At 41.0% G+C, this 16,677-nt stretch overlaps 1 protein-coding gene across 2 annotated transcripts in view; it reads left to right on the forward strand.

The window, feature by feature from the left end:
- LOC105499882 (killer cell lectin like receptor G1) overlaps window positions 1-16,677 on the forward strand; it is a 62,358-nt gene that overhangs the window by 3,649 nt on the left and 42,032 nt on the right. Inside the window, exon 1 of one of the 2 annotated variants that reach the window (XM_024787097.2) lies at window positions 6,075-6,092. The exons of the other annotated variant lie outside the window; for it this stretch is intronic. The gene's annotated coding sequence lies outside the window, so the exon portion shown is untranslated. Of the gene's footprint in view, window positions 1-6,074; window positions 6,093-16,677 lie in introns of those variants that run through there. 2 annotated transcript variants of the gene reach the window in all.

Consider the following 16,677-nt stretch of genomic DNA (forward strand, 5'->3'; position numbering starts at 1 on the left):
TGATTTTAACAGGAAAAATTTAAAGAATTGTTTTCTAGTAAAAGATGATCAGTTACTAAAAGAGGACTCTATGATACAGAAGAATCAGCTACAAAAAGGAGCTGTTATTTCTAGGGATGAAGAAGAGTTAATAAAGGAGTTACTTAAGTTAAAGGAAATGCTCCCTTCCCCAACTGCAAGATTAGAGATTCAGATCTCTGAGGCAAGGGTGTGTTTCCTACCACAGGAACATGCAGCCCACCCACTGATGAGGCTGAGAAGTTGCTGGAGGGTGTGGGCCTCTGTTGAGCAGCCAGTGGGAATCTTTTAATGGTGGCTCCTTTATGCTTTTGACATGTCCATATCATTTTTTGAGGAATTCTTTACTTTCAGACACATAAGATGTTCCATGTTTATCTTGTAGCATTCAGCATGAACGGACCTGGAGGACATCATGCGGAGTGAAATAAGCCACACGCAGAAAGAAAAATACGATATGATATCTGTTGTATGTAGAGTCTTAAAAACAAAAATCACCATAGAAACAGAGTAAGAGGATGGTTACCGGGGCGGGGTAGGGGAAATGGGAAGATATAGGTCAAAAGGTACAAAGTTGCAGTTAGATTCTAATGTGTAACATGAGGACTGTAGTTAATATTGTGTTGTATACTGGTACTTTGCCAGGAGAGTAGATTTTAGGTACTCTTACCACCAAAAATAAATAAATAAAGGAAACTACATGAGATGATGAATATGTTACTTTGCGTGACTGTAGTAATCACTTCACTATGTATATGTATATCAATCAAAATATCTTGTATGCCTCAAATGTATATTTTAGAAAAGTTTTATAGTTCTCTTACCCTTATCCTAGAATCAGTCATTTCACCGAGGGGTCCTGGTTCTTTTAGTGGAAAATGGTATTGAGAAACCAAGATGTGATTATGAGTTGTGTTTGTTGCTACTTGTGTGTCACTGCTTCAGTGTCAGTAGACAGAGCTAGGAAATTGTATATTTCCAAGAGTGAACCAAGTTCCCACTATATTCATTGTATGTATACATTTATTCACATATAAGAAAACACAGGAAGTGATTTTTTAACTGATAAGTGGTTTTTTAACTATACGATGTGTGAAGCAAGCCTACTAGTAAGAGTTCCATATTTGTTTAAAGTTCTGTTTTCTCTTGTTAAGGCAAAATATATAAATCATGAAATGTACAACTCTTAAGGATACAATTCAATTAATTTCTACAAATGCATCATAACTGTTAACCCTCTGTAATAAAAAAATTTAGAAGATTTTCATCATCCAAGAAAATTTCCTCATGCTCCTTTTCAGTCATTTTCTCCTAGTCCTAGAGGCAACTATTGCTCTGATTTTTTTTTTTTTTTTTTTTTTTTTTTTTTTTTTTTTTTTGAGCTAGAGTCTCTATCACTCAGGCTGGAGTGCGATGGTGCAAACATGGCTCACTACAGCCTCGACCACCCAGGCTCAAATGATCCTCCCAGTTGGCCTGTGGAGTAGCTGGGACCACAGGAGTGTGCCACCATGCTAGGTTAATTTTTTTTATTTTTTGTAGAGATGAGGTTTCCTTATTTTGCCCAAGCTGGTCTTGAGTTCCTGGGTTCAAGTAATCTTTCCATCTCAGCCTCCCAAAGTGCTGAGATTACAGGCATGAGCCACCAAGCCTGGTCTTTTGAAGTTTTCTTTTTTTTTTTTTTTTAAATTATAGATTAATTTTGCCTATTTTAGAACTTAGTATAAATGGACAGATACTGATAGTGGTGGGAAGCAGACAAATTCCTAGGCAGATTTGGGTGGGTCCCTGGTGAAAGCCAACCTTCGAGTCAAAGACAGCCTGAAACCTGAAAACTCACCTGCCAGTTCTGGGTAGAATCCAAGACCCAAGTGAGAACTCCCGCAATGCCTTTTAGCCAGTCAAATGGTGCTTTTTCCAGGCTGCCTATGGACCAATCAGCACACACTCCCCTATTCTGAGCCCATAAAAACTCCCAGACTCTGCTACACAGTGGGACTACCCACCTTTGGGTCCCCTCTCTGCTGAGAGCTCTTCTGTTGCCCAATAAACGTCCTCTCTGCCTTGGTCACTCTGCAGTTGTCAGTGTAACCTCATTCTTCTTGAACGCAGGACAAGAACTCAAGGACCTTTCGAACAGTGGGTGCAAAAGAAGCTGCAAAGCTGTAGCCCTCCTGCCCATTCCTGGCACCAGGTGGCCACCGCACGTTATGGGAAGTGGTGGTGGGGCCAGGCCAGCCCAGGAGCCTCAGGCTGGTGGGACTGAGCAAGCTGGGATGTGCCCCCGTTCAGCAAAGCTTGTGGACGGCAGGAATGAATGAACTGTAACACACAAATGAACTGAGACTCCTGTGGGGTGCAGACCTTGGGATTCCCCGAGCCAGAGCTGTAACATGCTGTGACACCCCCCACCACATTTTTTTTTCTTTTTATTTTGAGACAGAGTCTCACTGTATCACCCAGGCTGGAGTGCAGTGGTGTGATCGTGGCTCACTGCAACCTCTGCCTCCCAGGTTCAAGTGATTCTCCTGCCTCAGCCTCCTGAGTAACTGAGATTACAGGTTCCTGCCACCACATCTGGCTAATTTTTTGTATTTTTAGTAGAGACAGGGTTTCGCCATGTTGGCCCAGCTGGTCTTGAACTCCTGACCTCAAGTGATTCTCCCACCTCAGGCTCCCAAAGTGTGGGGATTTCAGGCATGAGCCACTGCACCTGGCCTTTGAGGTTCCACAGTTGCTGGTGTCTCTGAGTTTTTTGGGCGCCACTGCGTTCCCTTCGTTCATACGCCAGTGCCCAAGGTAGAAGCTGCTTGCAGTATACCTGATCCAGCCACAGCTTCACATGAAGCTGGTGCCTGGAGGTGATGCCCTGCTGTAGCAGCTAGCGTGCCTGGCTTGCCCTTGGTAGGTGTGAGATCTAGGCCAGTAGCGCTAGCCAAGAACCAAGCACAGCCTGCCAAGCCCAGTGGGTGGAGCCAGCCCAGTGGTCACGAGTGAATTTTTTTTTTTTTTTTTTATACTTTAAGTTCTAGGGTACATGTTACATATGTATACATGTGCCATGTTGGTGTGCTGCACCCATTAACTCGTCTTTTACATTAGGTATATCTCCTAATGCTATCCCTCCCCCCTCCTGCCTCCCCACAATAGGACCCGGTGTGTGATGTTTGCCTTCCTGTGTCCAAGTGATCTCATTGTTCAGTTCCCACCTATGAGTGAGAACATGCGGTATTTGGTTTTCTGTTCTTGCAATAGTTTGTTGAGAATGATGGTTTCCAGCTGCATCCATGTCCCTACAAAGGACACGAACTCATCCTTTTTTATGGCTGCATAGTATTCCATGGTGTATATGTGCCACATTTTCTTAATCCAGTCTGTCACTGATGGACATTTGGGTTGATTCCAAGTCTTTGCTATTGTGAATACGAGTGAATCTTGATCTTGAGCAGGGGACCCCCAGCCATGGAGGTCTCTGTGGAGCAACACCAAAAAATCCTGTGTCAATAGCATGTTCCTTTTGCATTTGTTTGATTTCTTTCACTGTAGTATCTGTGAAATTGTATGTATCAGTAGTAGGTTTTGTTTTGTGTTTTGGTGGGGTAGTATTACATTTTATGAATACAATAGCCCTCCCTTCTCCTCAGGGGACATGTTCCAAGGCCCCTGGTGTGGACAGCATCTAACCCAGTTGCCTTCAATGAGAATATGTTTCTGTTCATATCTTCCACCCCCAAATTTAATGCCTTTTCCATCTTAACTAAGCACTTATCATGGCCCATGGCAGTAACTTTTGCCGTTTGAGTTGCAACAGCAAAACTAGCACATGTTTCTTTTCCCTTCTTCACAATTTAACAGATAGAGGATTTATTCTTACCATAGAATATATATATATATATATATATATATATATATATATATATATATATATATATCTTTTTTAGTAAGTTAAGAACCTTCACCTTTTTATTTAAAGGAAGCACTTTACACTTCTCTTTGGCATGTCTGCATAGCCAGCATTACTACTCTTGCACTTTGTAGACATTATTTAGTACAATAAGAGTTACTTGCACTGCTATACTGTGGCAGTCAATCTGATAACTGAGAGGGACGCTAATGGGCAGGGAGTGTCCACAGCGTGTTTCCACTGGACGAAGGGGTGATTCATGTCCCAGGTAAGATGGAGCAGGACAGTGCAAGATTTTATCACAGTACTCAGAACATGCAATTTAAAACTTATAAGTAGTTTATTTCTGAAATTTTTCATCTGGTATTTTCAGACCTTGGCTGACCACTGGTAACTGAAGTTGTAGAAAGCAAAACTGCAGATAAGGGTGGGGAACTATTGTATTTCTCATCTTATTCATTCCTCTTTTGATGGGCATTTGGGTTCTATCTGTATTTTCTTCTAAGAAGCCTTATAGTTTTATGTTTATGTCTGTAATTTATTTTAAAAATTTTTTAGAGACAGGCTGTTTTTGCTATAGTGCCCAGGCTGGTCTCAAACTGCTGGCCTCAAGCAATTCTCCCAACATGGCCTCCCAAAGTGTTGGGATTACAAGCATGAACCAGTGTGCCTGGCCTATGATCTATTTTGAATTAGTTTTTGTATATGGTTGAGGTAGGACTGAGGTTCCTTTTTTCCCCCATATGGATATATAATGACTTCCTATAACATTATTTGACTATTTTTCCTCCCTTAATTGCTTCAGAGCTTTGTTGAGAATCAACTGAATGTATAAATGTAGTTCTATTTCTGGACTTAATTCTGTTTAATTGATATCTTTATTATTATGCTAATAACACACTCCTGATTCTTCTAGTTTTATATTAAGTCTTGAAGAAAGGTATTATAAGTCTTTCTTGTCTTTTCAAGATTGTTTTGGCTATTCTAGGTCCTTTGCATTTCCATATACACTTGAAAAGCAACCTGTTAATTTCTGTTAGAAAATCCTGCTGGGCAAGGCATAGTGGCTCACACATGTAATCTCAGCGCTTTGGGAGGTTGAGATGGGAGGATCACTTGGGCTCAGGAGTTCAAACCAGCTTGGGCAACATGGTGAGACTCTGTCTCTACAAAAAAACCTAAAAATTAGCTGAGTGTGATGGCGTGTGCCTATGGTCCCAGCTACCTGAGAGGCTAAAGTGGGAGGATCGCTTGAGCCCAGGTCAAGGCTTCAGAGAACTGTGGTCTCCAGCCTGGGCAACAGAGTGATACCCTGTATCAAAAAAAAAAAAAAAAGAAAGAAAAAAAAATCCTGCTGGGGTTACAATTGGGGTTGATATGAATCTGTAGATAAATTTGGGGAAAATTGACATCTTAATGTTGAGTCTTATAATTCATGAATGTGAAACCACCTTTGCAGAACCATAAGTAATGAGAGAAGTCTAATATGGTTGACTCCATCTTGCTTCTAACCTCTCAGGTTACATTGTTTTTTTGTTCATTCTAATGTGGGGGCCAAGATAACTGTAAGAGGAATTTAGTTTACAGTTAAAGCCACATTCATAAGACAAAGTTAAAATTATGGTAGGGGCTTGAACTTTGCTAAAGAATAGGCATAGTTGAACGATGACCCGCCACTGCTTAGCTTGTTTTTGTTGTATAAGTTGCTTACTGCCCCAGAGTCATGTATCTGGGGTCGCAGGATTTAGAGCTTCTCCAACTACTCCTGTAGGTCATATTACTATTGTAAAACCTAAAGAACTGGTCTTTGAGACATTTTTCAGATTTAGCATTTCAGGATACCAAGAGGTGCCACCTGGTCCTGAGACCCCTTCCCAGGAAATGACTTGCCTGCGTGAGTACAGTTTTAGACACCCCTGCAGTTTCATCCCCAGCCAATCAGTTGTTTCAGTTCTCCAGCCCCCTGCCTGCCAAAGTAGTAGTTAAAAAACCCAAACCTCTGAACTCTTGTGGGGATAGGTTTGAAAAGTGTCTGTCGTTCTCCTCACTTGGCTGGCCCTGCAATTATTAAACTCTTTGCTGCAACACCTGCTATTCTCATTGTTTTTTTCAGGGTGGCAGGCAAGAAGAACCCCTCGGGCTATGACAAATAGGGTACAACTCTATTTATGTAAGCCTTAATTTTTTTCAGCAGTGTTTTACAGTTTTCAGTGTAGAGGACTTACATGTCTTTTGTTACATTTGTCCTGAAGTACCTTATTTTTTGATGCTTTTATAAATGAGGTTATCATGAAAAATTTATTTCATGAATGTTTACTGGTAGTATGTAGAAACACAATTGGTTTTTGTATTTGTAACTGTATTCTGTTACCTTGCTACTCATTCTGGAAGTTGCTTTTTGGATTTGTTAGGATTTTATATAGAGACAATAAATTTATCTGCTAGTTTAATATCTATTTTCAGACTTCTGGATTCTAGTCATGATGGTATAACTGGGACTGGATTTATTCTTCTATCTTAAACAACTGGCAGACTGGGAAAACATATGGAACAATGGCTTTTTGATACTGGACAACAGATAACACAAGACAGCGATTCCTGAGAGGAGGGCAATAAGTTAGGCGAACCCCACAATTCCCACTGCTTAATGCGTGGGGAGACTATCCAAGGTGCAGTGCAGGAAGGGGGAACCCAAACAGAGCCTGGAAGTTTCACTGAGCTTCAGAGGGGGAGAGAGTGTGGAGTTTGAGAAGACTAAGCAGCTCAGATTTGTGGCTCAGAGTACCAGAGAAAAGAGAGATGCACAAAGAGTGAGCTCTAGATAACTACAGAGGAATCCTCTCAAGCCTTTGGTTGAGTTCTGAGCTGAACCACTTCAAAGCAGTAGGCAGAACAACTCCTAGATCTCACACAGGGCTACGAATAGTGTTTTCACCTGCCAGAGTGGAAAGATGTTCTCAGTATATGGGATTTTTCAGTAAAGTTCTGAGAAGACTTTTCACTCCCTTGTGTGTTCAAATTAGTTCTAGACTTGTATAAAGCCCTGGTAAAGCTTTAATATGGTAGGAAGCACGGGTCCATGGATTGCTTACATTTTTACATGTCTTGCAAGCAGAGGCACTAACTGACCTTTTGTTCCAGACGGTCTTTTCAAGGATATTGGAATAATGAACAGCCTTAGAATACAGAAATACTGTCTCCTTCTGGGAACAAGGACAGATTTGTTTATTGTCCAGTGTAATGAAGGTCATGTGTCCTTCTGGGACAAAATATAGTACTGCTTGTAGCACATTATAAAAATTCAGATTCCCTAAGCTCAAGGGAGATTCCCTAAGGTCTCCCTTCATTTGACTCACTCAATGTTTTGTGATAGTTAGGTTATTTGAGGGGACAAGGTATAGGAGATGGCAAAGATGAGAAAAAGAAAATTTCTACCCTAATTATGAAAGATACCAAAAGTGTCATCTCCTTTCATTCCTGTACCAACTCAGCAAGTTAGGTTTCATCATTATTTCCATTTTACCTAAGGAAACGGAGGTTCACAGACATTAAACTGCTCAAGCTGTGACGCAGACCCACTGGTTGCACAGCATCCATCTGGCCTTTTCCACATTGCTGCTTTGAGACTTGGGAGGCAAGAAAAACCAATGCAAACAGGAATCTCATGTTCCTTGCCACACTGTAAATAGTAATGTCCTTTGCCTTTGAGCCAGGAGTTTTGTGTCTTTAGCTAATATTTGTGAAACTTGGTAGGTTAACGTGTTTGCTCAGAAGTAGCATAAAACCTCTGATTCTTCACAGTTCTAGACAAAAAGCAGGCCTCAAAAGGATCAAACTGATAACAGGTAACTGTGTCCCATAAAAAAAGATGGCAATTTTAATTTATTTATTTATTTATTTATTTATTTATTTATTTAGTTTTGGAGATGGAGTTTCACTCTTGTTGCCCAGACAATTTTTATTTATTTATTTATTTATTTATTTAGTTAGTTAGTTAGTTAGTTTTGGAGATGGAGTTTCACTCTTGTTGCCCAGACTGGAGTGCAATGGTGTGATCTCAGCTCACTGAAACCTCTGTCTCGCAGGTTCAAGTGACTGTCCTGCCTCAGCCTCCTGAGTAACTGGGGTTACAGGCACCCACCACCATGCTTGGGTGATGGGGTTTTTTTGTTTTTTTTTTTTTAGTAGAGACACAGTTTCACCATGTTGGCCAGGCTGGTCTTGAACTCCTGACCTCAGGTGATCCGTCCACCTCGGCCTCCCAAACTGAGATTACAGGCGTGAGCTACCGCCCCCGGCAGCAATTTTTAAAATAACACAACAATATCTGGCACTCTGCTGTCTGGCATCCAGGTAAAAATTGTCACACAGGCCAGGTGTGGTGGCTCTCGTCTGTAATCCCAGCACACTGAGTGTCCAAAGTGGGAGGATCACATGAGGCCAAGAGTTTGAGACCAACCTGGGTAACATAGGAAGACCCCATCTTTACAAAAAATGTAAAAATTAGCCAGGCATGGTGGTACGCTCCTGTAGTCCCAACTACTCAGGAGGATGAGGTGGGAGAATTGTTGGAGGCCAGGGAGGTGGAGGTTACAGTGAGCTATGATCCTGCCATTGCACTCCAACCCATGCAACAGAGTGAGACCCCATCTCTTGCCAGGCTTGCTAAGAAGGAGGTAAATGTGATCCATTATAAGGAGAAAAAAAATTAATAGAAAGAGACCCAGAAATGACAAAGCTGATAGAATTATCAGCAAGGATGATAGATCAGGTATTATAAATACACTCCATATGTTCAGAGAATAGAGGAAAATTGAACACGGTGAAGAGAAAAATGATACTAGAAATGAGAAGTATAATATCTTAAATGATAAGATGAATATATAATAGATGGGATCAACAATGATTAGAAACTGCCGAAGGAAAGATTAGCTCACCTGAAAACATATTATCAGAAAATATCCAAAATAAACACATGGAGGCCAGGAGTGGTGGCTCACACCTGTAATCCCAGAACTTTGGGAGGCTGAGGTGAGTGGATCACTTGAGCCCAGGAGTTCAAGATCAGCCTGGGCAACGTGGCAAAACCCCATCTCTACCAAAAGAAAATACTCAAATTAGCTGGGCGTGGTGTTGAACACCTGTAGTCCCAGCTACTCAGGGGGCTGAGGTGGGAGGATAGCTTGAGCCCAGGAGGCGGAGGTTGCAGTGAGCCGAAATCACACCACTGCACTCCAGCCTGGGCGACAGAGCCAGACCCTGTCTCCACCACCCCCCTCCCCCCTACCAAAAAAAAGTAAAGGAAACAAACAAAGTAAACACATAGGGGAAAAAGAAGATACCTCTCCCAACCCTGAAAAGATCAGAACTTCAGTGACCTGTGGTACTATGTCAATCAATCTAACATGTATAATTAGGGTTTCAGAAAGAGGACAGATTTGGCCCAATTTTTTCCAAATGAGATGAAAACGAAAAACTTATAGATCAAAGATGCTCAATAGATTTTAGGCAGAGGAAACATGAAAAATTATATATATACCAAGCTACATTATTAAGCTACTGAAAGTCAATGATAAAGAGAACATCTTAAAAGCAGCCATAGAAAAAATACACAATGGCATAGTTTCTTTGCATCAGAAACTATGCAAGCTGGAAAAAGTTAGATATATTTAAAACACCGGGGTGAGTATGGAAAACCCTGTCAATGTAGCATTCCATGCATTCAAAAATACCTTTCAGAAATGAAGGCAAACTAAAGTTTTTTCACATGAACACATGCTGAGAGAATTCATTGCAAACAGACCACTAAGAGATATATTAAAGGATTTTTTCCTTTTTTTTGAGACGGAGTCTTGCTCCAGCTCAGGCTGGAGTGCAGTGGCGTGATCTCGGCTCACTGCAACCTCTGCCACCCGGGTCCCGGTTCAAGCAATTTTCCTGCCTCAGTCTCCCGAGTAGCTGGGATTACAGGCACGTGCCACCATGCCCAGCTAATTTTTGTATTTTTAGTAGAGACAGGGTTTCACTGTGTTGGCCAGGATGGTCTTGAGCTCCTGACCTCGTGATCCGCCCGTCTCGGCCTCCCGAAGTGCTGGGATTACAGATGTGAGCCACTGCACCCGGCCGATTTTAAAGGAATTTCTTCTGCCTGAAGGAAAATAGCACCAAGGGAAAAGTTAGGTTTATACAAGGTAATGTAGAACATTTAGAAATGTTAAATATGTGTATTTAGTGTAAAATACACCTGTTCAAAAATTTTTTTATTATACTTTAAGTTCTAGGGTACATGTGCACAATGTGCAGGTTTGTTACATATGTATACATGTGCCATGTTGGTGTGCTGCACCCATCAACTCATCATTTACATTAGATATTTCTCCTAATGCTGTTCCTCCCCACTCCCCCCACCCCACGACAGGCCCTGGTGTGTGATGCTCCCCTTCCTGTGTCCAAGTGTTCTCATTGTTCATTTCCCACCTGTGAGTGAGAACATGCGTACGCCTGTTCAAATTTTTAAAGATATCTCTGAAAAAGTAATAACTAGGCTGAACCACATGACTGACACCTGTAATCCTAGCACTTTGGGAGGCTGAGGCAGGAGGATCACTTGAGCCCAGGAGTTTGAGACCAGCCCTGGCAACATAGCAAGACTCCGTCTCTACAAAAAATTAAAAAATTAGCCAGGCATGGTAGTGCGTGCTTGCAGTCTTAGCTACTTGAACGCTGAGATAGGAGAATTTCTTGAGCCTAGCAGTTCAAGGCTAAATATATGGAACAATGGTTCCATGTATTTTCTGCACTCCAGCCTGGCCAACAGAGCTGAACCTTGTCTCAACAAACAAAAGAAGAAAAATAATTTATTTTGCAATTTATAACAATAGAAGTAAAATGTATGAAAACGGCCAGGGAAAGGGAGAAGGTATACTATTGTAACGTTCACTTCATATACATGAAGTAGTATAGTATTATTTGAGAGCAGAATGTGATTAAAGATGTACAATGGAGAACCTAGAGCAATCCTAACAGAAAGAAAGAAAAGAAGGAAGGAAGGGAGAAAAGAAAGAAAAATGAAGGAAAGGGAAGGAAGGAGGAGAGAGGGAATAAATAAAGAAAGGGAAAGATAAATAATAAGCAATAGTGAAGATAAAGTAGAATCATGAAAGACATTCTGTTTAAAAAAAGATAAGAAGAAAGAAAAATGAACAGAAAATAAATGGAACATACAGAAGATAAAAAGCAAGGTAGTAGATATAAACTCACCTAAAATGATAATCACATTATCTAAATGGCCAAAATTCTCCAATTAAAAGGGGTTATCAGATTAGATTTTTAAAAAGGTCCAAGTGTATGCTATCTAAAACAAACAAACAACAGCAACAACAACAAAAATACACACTGAGATAATAGAAAAATCTATACCATGCAAAGAGAGTTGGAGTGCCTGTCTTAATTAGACAAAGTAGATTTCAGAACAAGAAATATTACTAAGCCTTGCTCTAAAATAGAGTGACAATTTTATAAGGGATAAGGAGTGACAATTTTATAAGGATAAAAGGGTCAGATAATCAGGAGAACATGTGTTTGCCTCTAATAACACAGCTTCAATATACATAAAGCAAAATCTAAGAGAACTTGAGAGAAAAAGACAGATCCAAAATTATAATTGGAGGTTTTAACACCCCCATCCCAAGTAATTAACAGAAAATCTGTGGTGATATAGCAGCTTTGAGCAGCATATCAGTTAAACTGTTTAATTGACATTAATATAGCATTTAATCCAACAAATTAATAGTGTACATTCTTTTCCAGTGCACACAGACTTTTACCAAGATAGCACATATTCTGGCCATAAAACAAGTTTTAATACATTTATTTATTTATTTATTTATTTATTTATTTATTTATTTTGAGACTGAGTCTCGCTCTGTCGCCCAGGCTGGAGTGCAGTGGCCGGATCTCAGCTCACTGCAAGCTCCGCCTCCCGGGTTCACGCCATTCTCCTGCCTCAGCCTCCCGAGTAGCTGGGACTACAGGCGCCTGCCACCTCGCCCGGCTAAGTTTTTGTATTTTTAGTAGAGACGGGGTTTCACTGTGTTACCCAGGATGGTCTCGATCTCCTGACCTCGTGATCCGCCCGTCTCAGCCTCCCAAAGTGCTGGGATTACAGGCTTGAGCCACCGCGCCCGGCCATTTTAATACATTTAAAAGGATTGAAATCATGCAAAGTATTTTTGACAAAAATAGAATTAAACTAGACATCATTAATAAAATAATACCTGGAAAAATCCCCAAGTATTTGAAAATTAACAGTTTTTGTTTTTTGTTTTTTGGTTTTTTTTTTTTTTTGAGGCAGAGTCTCGCTCTGTCGCCCAGGCTGGAGTGCAGTGGCGCGATCTCGGCTCACTGCAAGCTCCGCCTCCCGGGTTCCCGCCATTCTCCTGCCTCAGCCTCCCGAGTAGCTGGGACTACAGGCGCTGCCACCACGCCCGGCTAATTTTTTTGTATTTTTAGTGGAGACGGGGTTTCATTGTGTTAGCCAGGATGGTCTCGATCTCCTGACCTCGTGATCCGCCCGTCTCGGCCTCCCAAAGTGCTGGGATTACAGGCTTGAGCCACCGCGCCCGGCCTGAAAATTAACAGTTTTTGTATAACCCATGGATCAAAGAAGAAATAATAAATTAAATGACCAATATTTTGAATTGAACAAAAATGAAAACATTATCAACATCAAGGGATGCATCTAAAGCAGTGCTTACAGGGAAATTCATAACATTAAAATTTTAGCATTATGCTAAAATTTATAGCATTATTATTTTTTATTTCCACAGGGTGAGGTTTATCCTCAACAAAACTGTCCTCTCCCATCTCCAGCCTCGGACAGGGTAGGACAGGCGGGGGCTAAGATGTGGCTCCAGTGGCTGAGGGGCCTCTGAGAAACAAGTAAGGGCCCTGGGTTTCCAGGCAAAACCATGTCTGGCTCCTCCAGCCAGGCTGAGTCCCCTGTGCCTCCCTGCCCAGGCCTTGGGAAAGAGGAGGGTGCGCTGGCTCCTGGCTAGTTCCAAAGTGGAGTGTGAAAATAGTGAGATGTTTACATGCAGTAGCCAGTCCAGGGTGGTACTCACACCTCTTTCTGGAAGTTGACATTGGGTGGTTCTGTGGGCTCCCAGGCTGTTGCTTAGTGCAGTCAGCTATTCTTGGGGGTTGTGGGGGAAGAGCCCAGTGTGATGGATTTGAGGGCATTCCAGCTCTGAGGTCGCAGTCTTCTCCTTGGCAGTGGGCTGGCTACAGTAGCAGGTGAAAGTGTGGAACTTCGGGTGGAGTGCTCTTATTTTAGTTAAAAAAAAAAAGTCTCAAATCAATGATCTAAGCTTTCACATTGAGGAATGAGAGGAAGAGGAGCAAATTACACTTAAAGTAAACAAAAGGAAGAATCTAATAGAGGCACAAAGCATCAATGGAATAGAAAATAGAAAACAGAGAAAATGAAGCCAAAATCTAGTTTTTAAAAAGTGATCAATAAAATTGATAAAATGTTGACAAACTGATTAGGGGAAAGGCACACATTTCCAGTATCAGGAATCAGAGAGGTAAAATCACTATAGATTCTAAGCCATGAAAAGGATACTAAGGGCTGGGCATGGTGGGGCTCATGCCTGTAATCTCAACACTTTGGGAGGCCAAGGTGGGTGGATTGCTTGAGCCCAGGAGTTTGAGACCAAACTGGGCAACATGGTGAAACCCCATCTCTACACAAAATGCCAAAGTTAGCCAGGTATGGTGGTGCATGCCTGTGGTCCCAGCTACTCTGGAGGCTGAGGTGGGAGGATTGCCTGAGCCTGGGAGGTTGAGGCTGCAGTGAGCTGTGATTGTGCCACTCTCCACCAGTCTGGGCCACAGAGGGAGACCTTGTCTCAAAAAAAAAAAAAAAAAAAAAAAAAAAAAAAAAAAAAAAAAGATAATAAGTGGTCGGTAAAGTCTGGCCTGTGTGCCTAATCTGGCTTGCCATCTCTTTTGTGAGTAAAGCTTTATTGGAATACAGACACAACTATTTACATTTTATCTATGGCTGAGGAGTTATGGGAGGCCACATTGCCAGAAAAGCCTGAAATATTTACTATGTGGCTTCTTACAGAAAAAGTTTGCTGACCCCTGACTTAGTTGAAAAGAACAAATTCATTGACAGACACTAACTATCAAAGTCACTCAAGGAAACATAGATAGCCTATATATTCCCCTGTCCCCTGAAAAAATTGATTTATAGTTAAAGTTTTCCCACAATGAAAGCTTTGGGCCCAGATGGCTTCACTGGTAAATTCCACTTCTTCCTTTTCATCTTTTATTTATTGACTTTTCTCTAGGATTTCAGTACAGTGTTTCATAGAGTTGCTGAAATAAGACATCCTTGCCTTGTTCTTAATCTTACTGAGATAACATTCAATATTTTACCTTAAGTGTGTTAGGTTAGTTGTAGGTTTTATGTAGAAGCCATTATCAGATTGAGAAAGTTTCCTTCTGTTCCTTTGCAGACCTTATTTATTCTGAATGGGTATTGAATTTTTTTTTTCATGCTTCTTTCTGCTTCAGTTAACGTGATCTATATCTTTTTTCTTTTTCATTATGTTAATATGGCAAAGCACATTGACTGCTTTTAGAATGTTAAACCCACATTGTACATTTCTGGGATAAACTGTATTTTGTCATGATGATATATTTATTTTATATTTTTATAGATATTTTGTTAAAGATTTTCATGTCTATAATCTTGAAGGCTGAGTGTCTGTAATTTTCTTTTCTTGCAATTTTTTGTCAGGTTTGGTATCAGAGTCATAATGGCCTCCTAAACCAAATTGGGAGAGTGTACTTATATTTCCTATTTTTTGAAGGAGCCATGTTTTTTATTTCTTAAAGTTTAATATAGTATGCTATTGAAGTCACCTGAGCATGAAGTTTTCTTTGTGTGTAAGTTTGTATTAACCAATTCCCTTTTTTTAGTGGTAACAGAGCTATTCAAAAATTTATTGCTTTTTGTGTCAGTTTGTTAAATTCTGTGTTTTTAAATAAAGAATTTGTCTACTTAATCTAACTCGTTAAATTTATTGACATAAAGATATAATATTACCTTATTATACTTTTGATGTCTTTAAAATCTTTAGCAATATAGCCTCTCCATTCTTAATACTGGTAATTTGTGTTTTTTCTCTTTGTTATTTTTATTTTTATTTATTTATTTATTTTTTGAGACTGATTCTTGCTCTGTTGCCCAGGCTGGAGTGCAGCAACTCACAGCAACACCCCCCATACCCTGCCCACAACCCCCAGGTTCAAGCGATTCTCCTACCTCAGCTTCCCAAGTAGCTGGGATTACAGACACATGCCACCACACCTGGCTAATTTTTGCATTTTCAGTAGAGATGGGGTTTCATTATGTTGGCCAGGCTGGTCTCGAACTCCTGACCTCAGGTGATCCGCCTGCCTTGGCCTCCCAAAGTGCTGGGATTACAGGCATGAGCCACCATGCCCGGTCTTTTTTTTCTCTTTGTTTCTTGATCAGTTTTTTAAAAAATGTGTGTTATCATTTTCATTTTTATTTTGTCCTTGTCAAACAGTTTAGATATTTTTCCAGCGTTATTGAGATATAATTGACAACTAAAATTGTACATATTTAAGGTATACAACTTGATGTTTTGATATATGTGTACATTGAGAAATGTTACAATCAAGGTAACACACTCATCACATTTTTTTTTTTTTGTAATGAGAACACTTAAAATCTACTTTCTTAGCACATTTTAAGGATACAATACAGATTGTTAACTGTAGTCACATGGCTGTACATTAGATCTCCAGAACTTACTCATCCTGTGTAACTGAAACTTTGTACCCTTTGACCAACATTCTCCATTTCCCCCTCCCTCCAGCTTCTAGTAGCCACCATTTTACTGTTTGCTTCTGTTAGTTTGACTATTTTATTTCTTACTTATATATTTATGGTGATGGGGCCTTGCTATGTCACCCAGGCTGGAGTACAGTGGTGTGATCATAGCTCACTGTAGCCTTGACCTCCCAGGCTTAAGTGATCCTCCCATACCAGCCTCCTGGGTAGCTGGTACCACAGGCATGCACCACCACGCCCAAATAACTAAAAAATTGGTTTTTTGTAGAGAAAGGGACTCCCTGTGTTGCCCAGGTTGGTTGTGAACTTCTGGGCTTACGTGATCCTCCTGCCTTGGCTTTCCAAGGTGCTGGTGTGTCCATAATTGGTGGGTTCTTGGTCTCATTGACTTTAAGAATGAAGCCGCGGACCCTGGCGGTGAGTGTTACAGTTCTTAAAGATGGGTACATCCGGAGTTTGTTCCTTCAGATGTTCAGATGTGTCTGGAGCTTCTTCCTTCTGGTGGGTTCATGGTCTCGCTGGCTTCAGGAGTGAAGCTGCAGACCTTCGGGTGAGTGTTACGGCTCATAAAGGCAGCCTGGACCCAAAGAGGGAGCAGCAGCAAGATTTATTGCAAAGAGGAAAAGAACAAAGCTTCCACAGTGTGGAAGGGGACCCGACCAGGTTGACACTGGCTGGGGCAGCAGCCTGCTTTTGTTCCCTTATCTGGCCCCACCCACATCCTGCTGATTGGTCCGTTTTACAGAGAGCTAATTGGTCCACTTTACAGAGAGCTGATTGGATTGTTTTGACAGAGTGCTGATTGGTGCATTTACAATCCTTGAGCTAGACACAAGAGTGCCAGACATAAAAGTTCTCCAAG

The sequence above is a fragment of the Macaca nemestrina genome, chromosome 10 (assembly GCF_043159975.1).
Source record: "Macaca nemestrina isolate mMacNem1 chromosome 10, mMacNem.hap1, whole genome shotgun sequence".
Classification (NCBI taxonomy): Eukaryota; Metazoa; Chordata; class Mammalia; order Primates; family Cercopithecidae; genus Macaca; species Macaca nemestrina.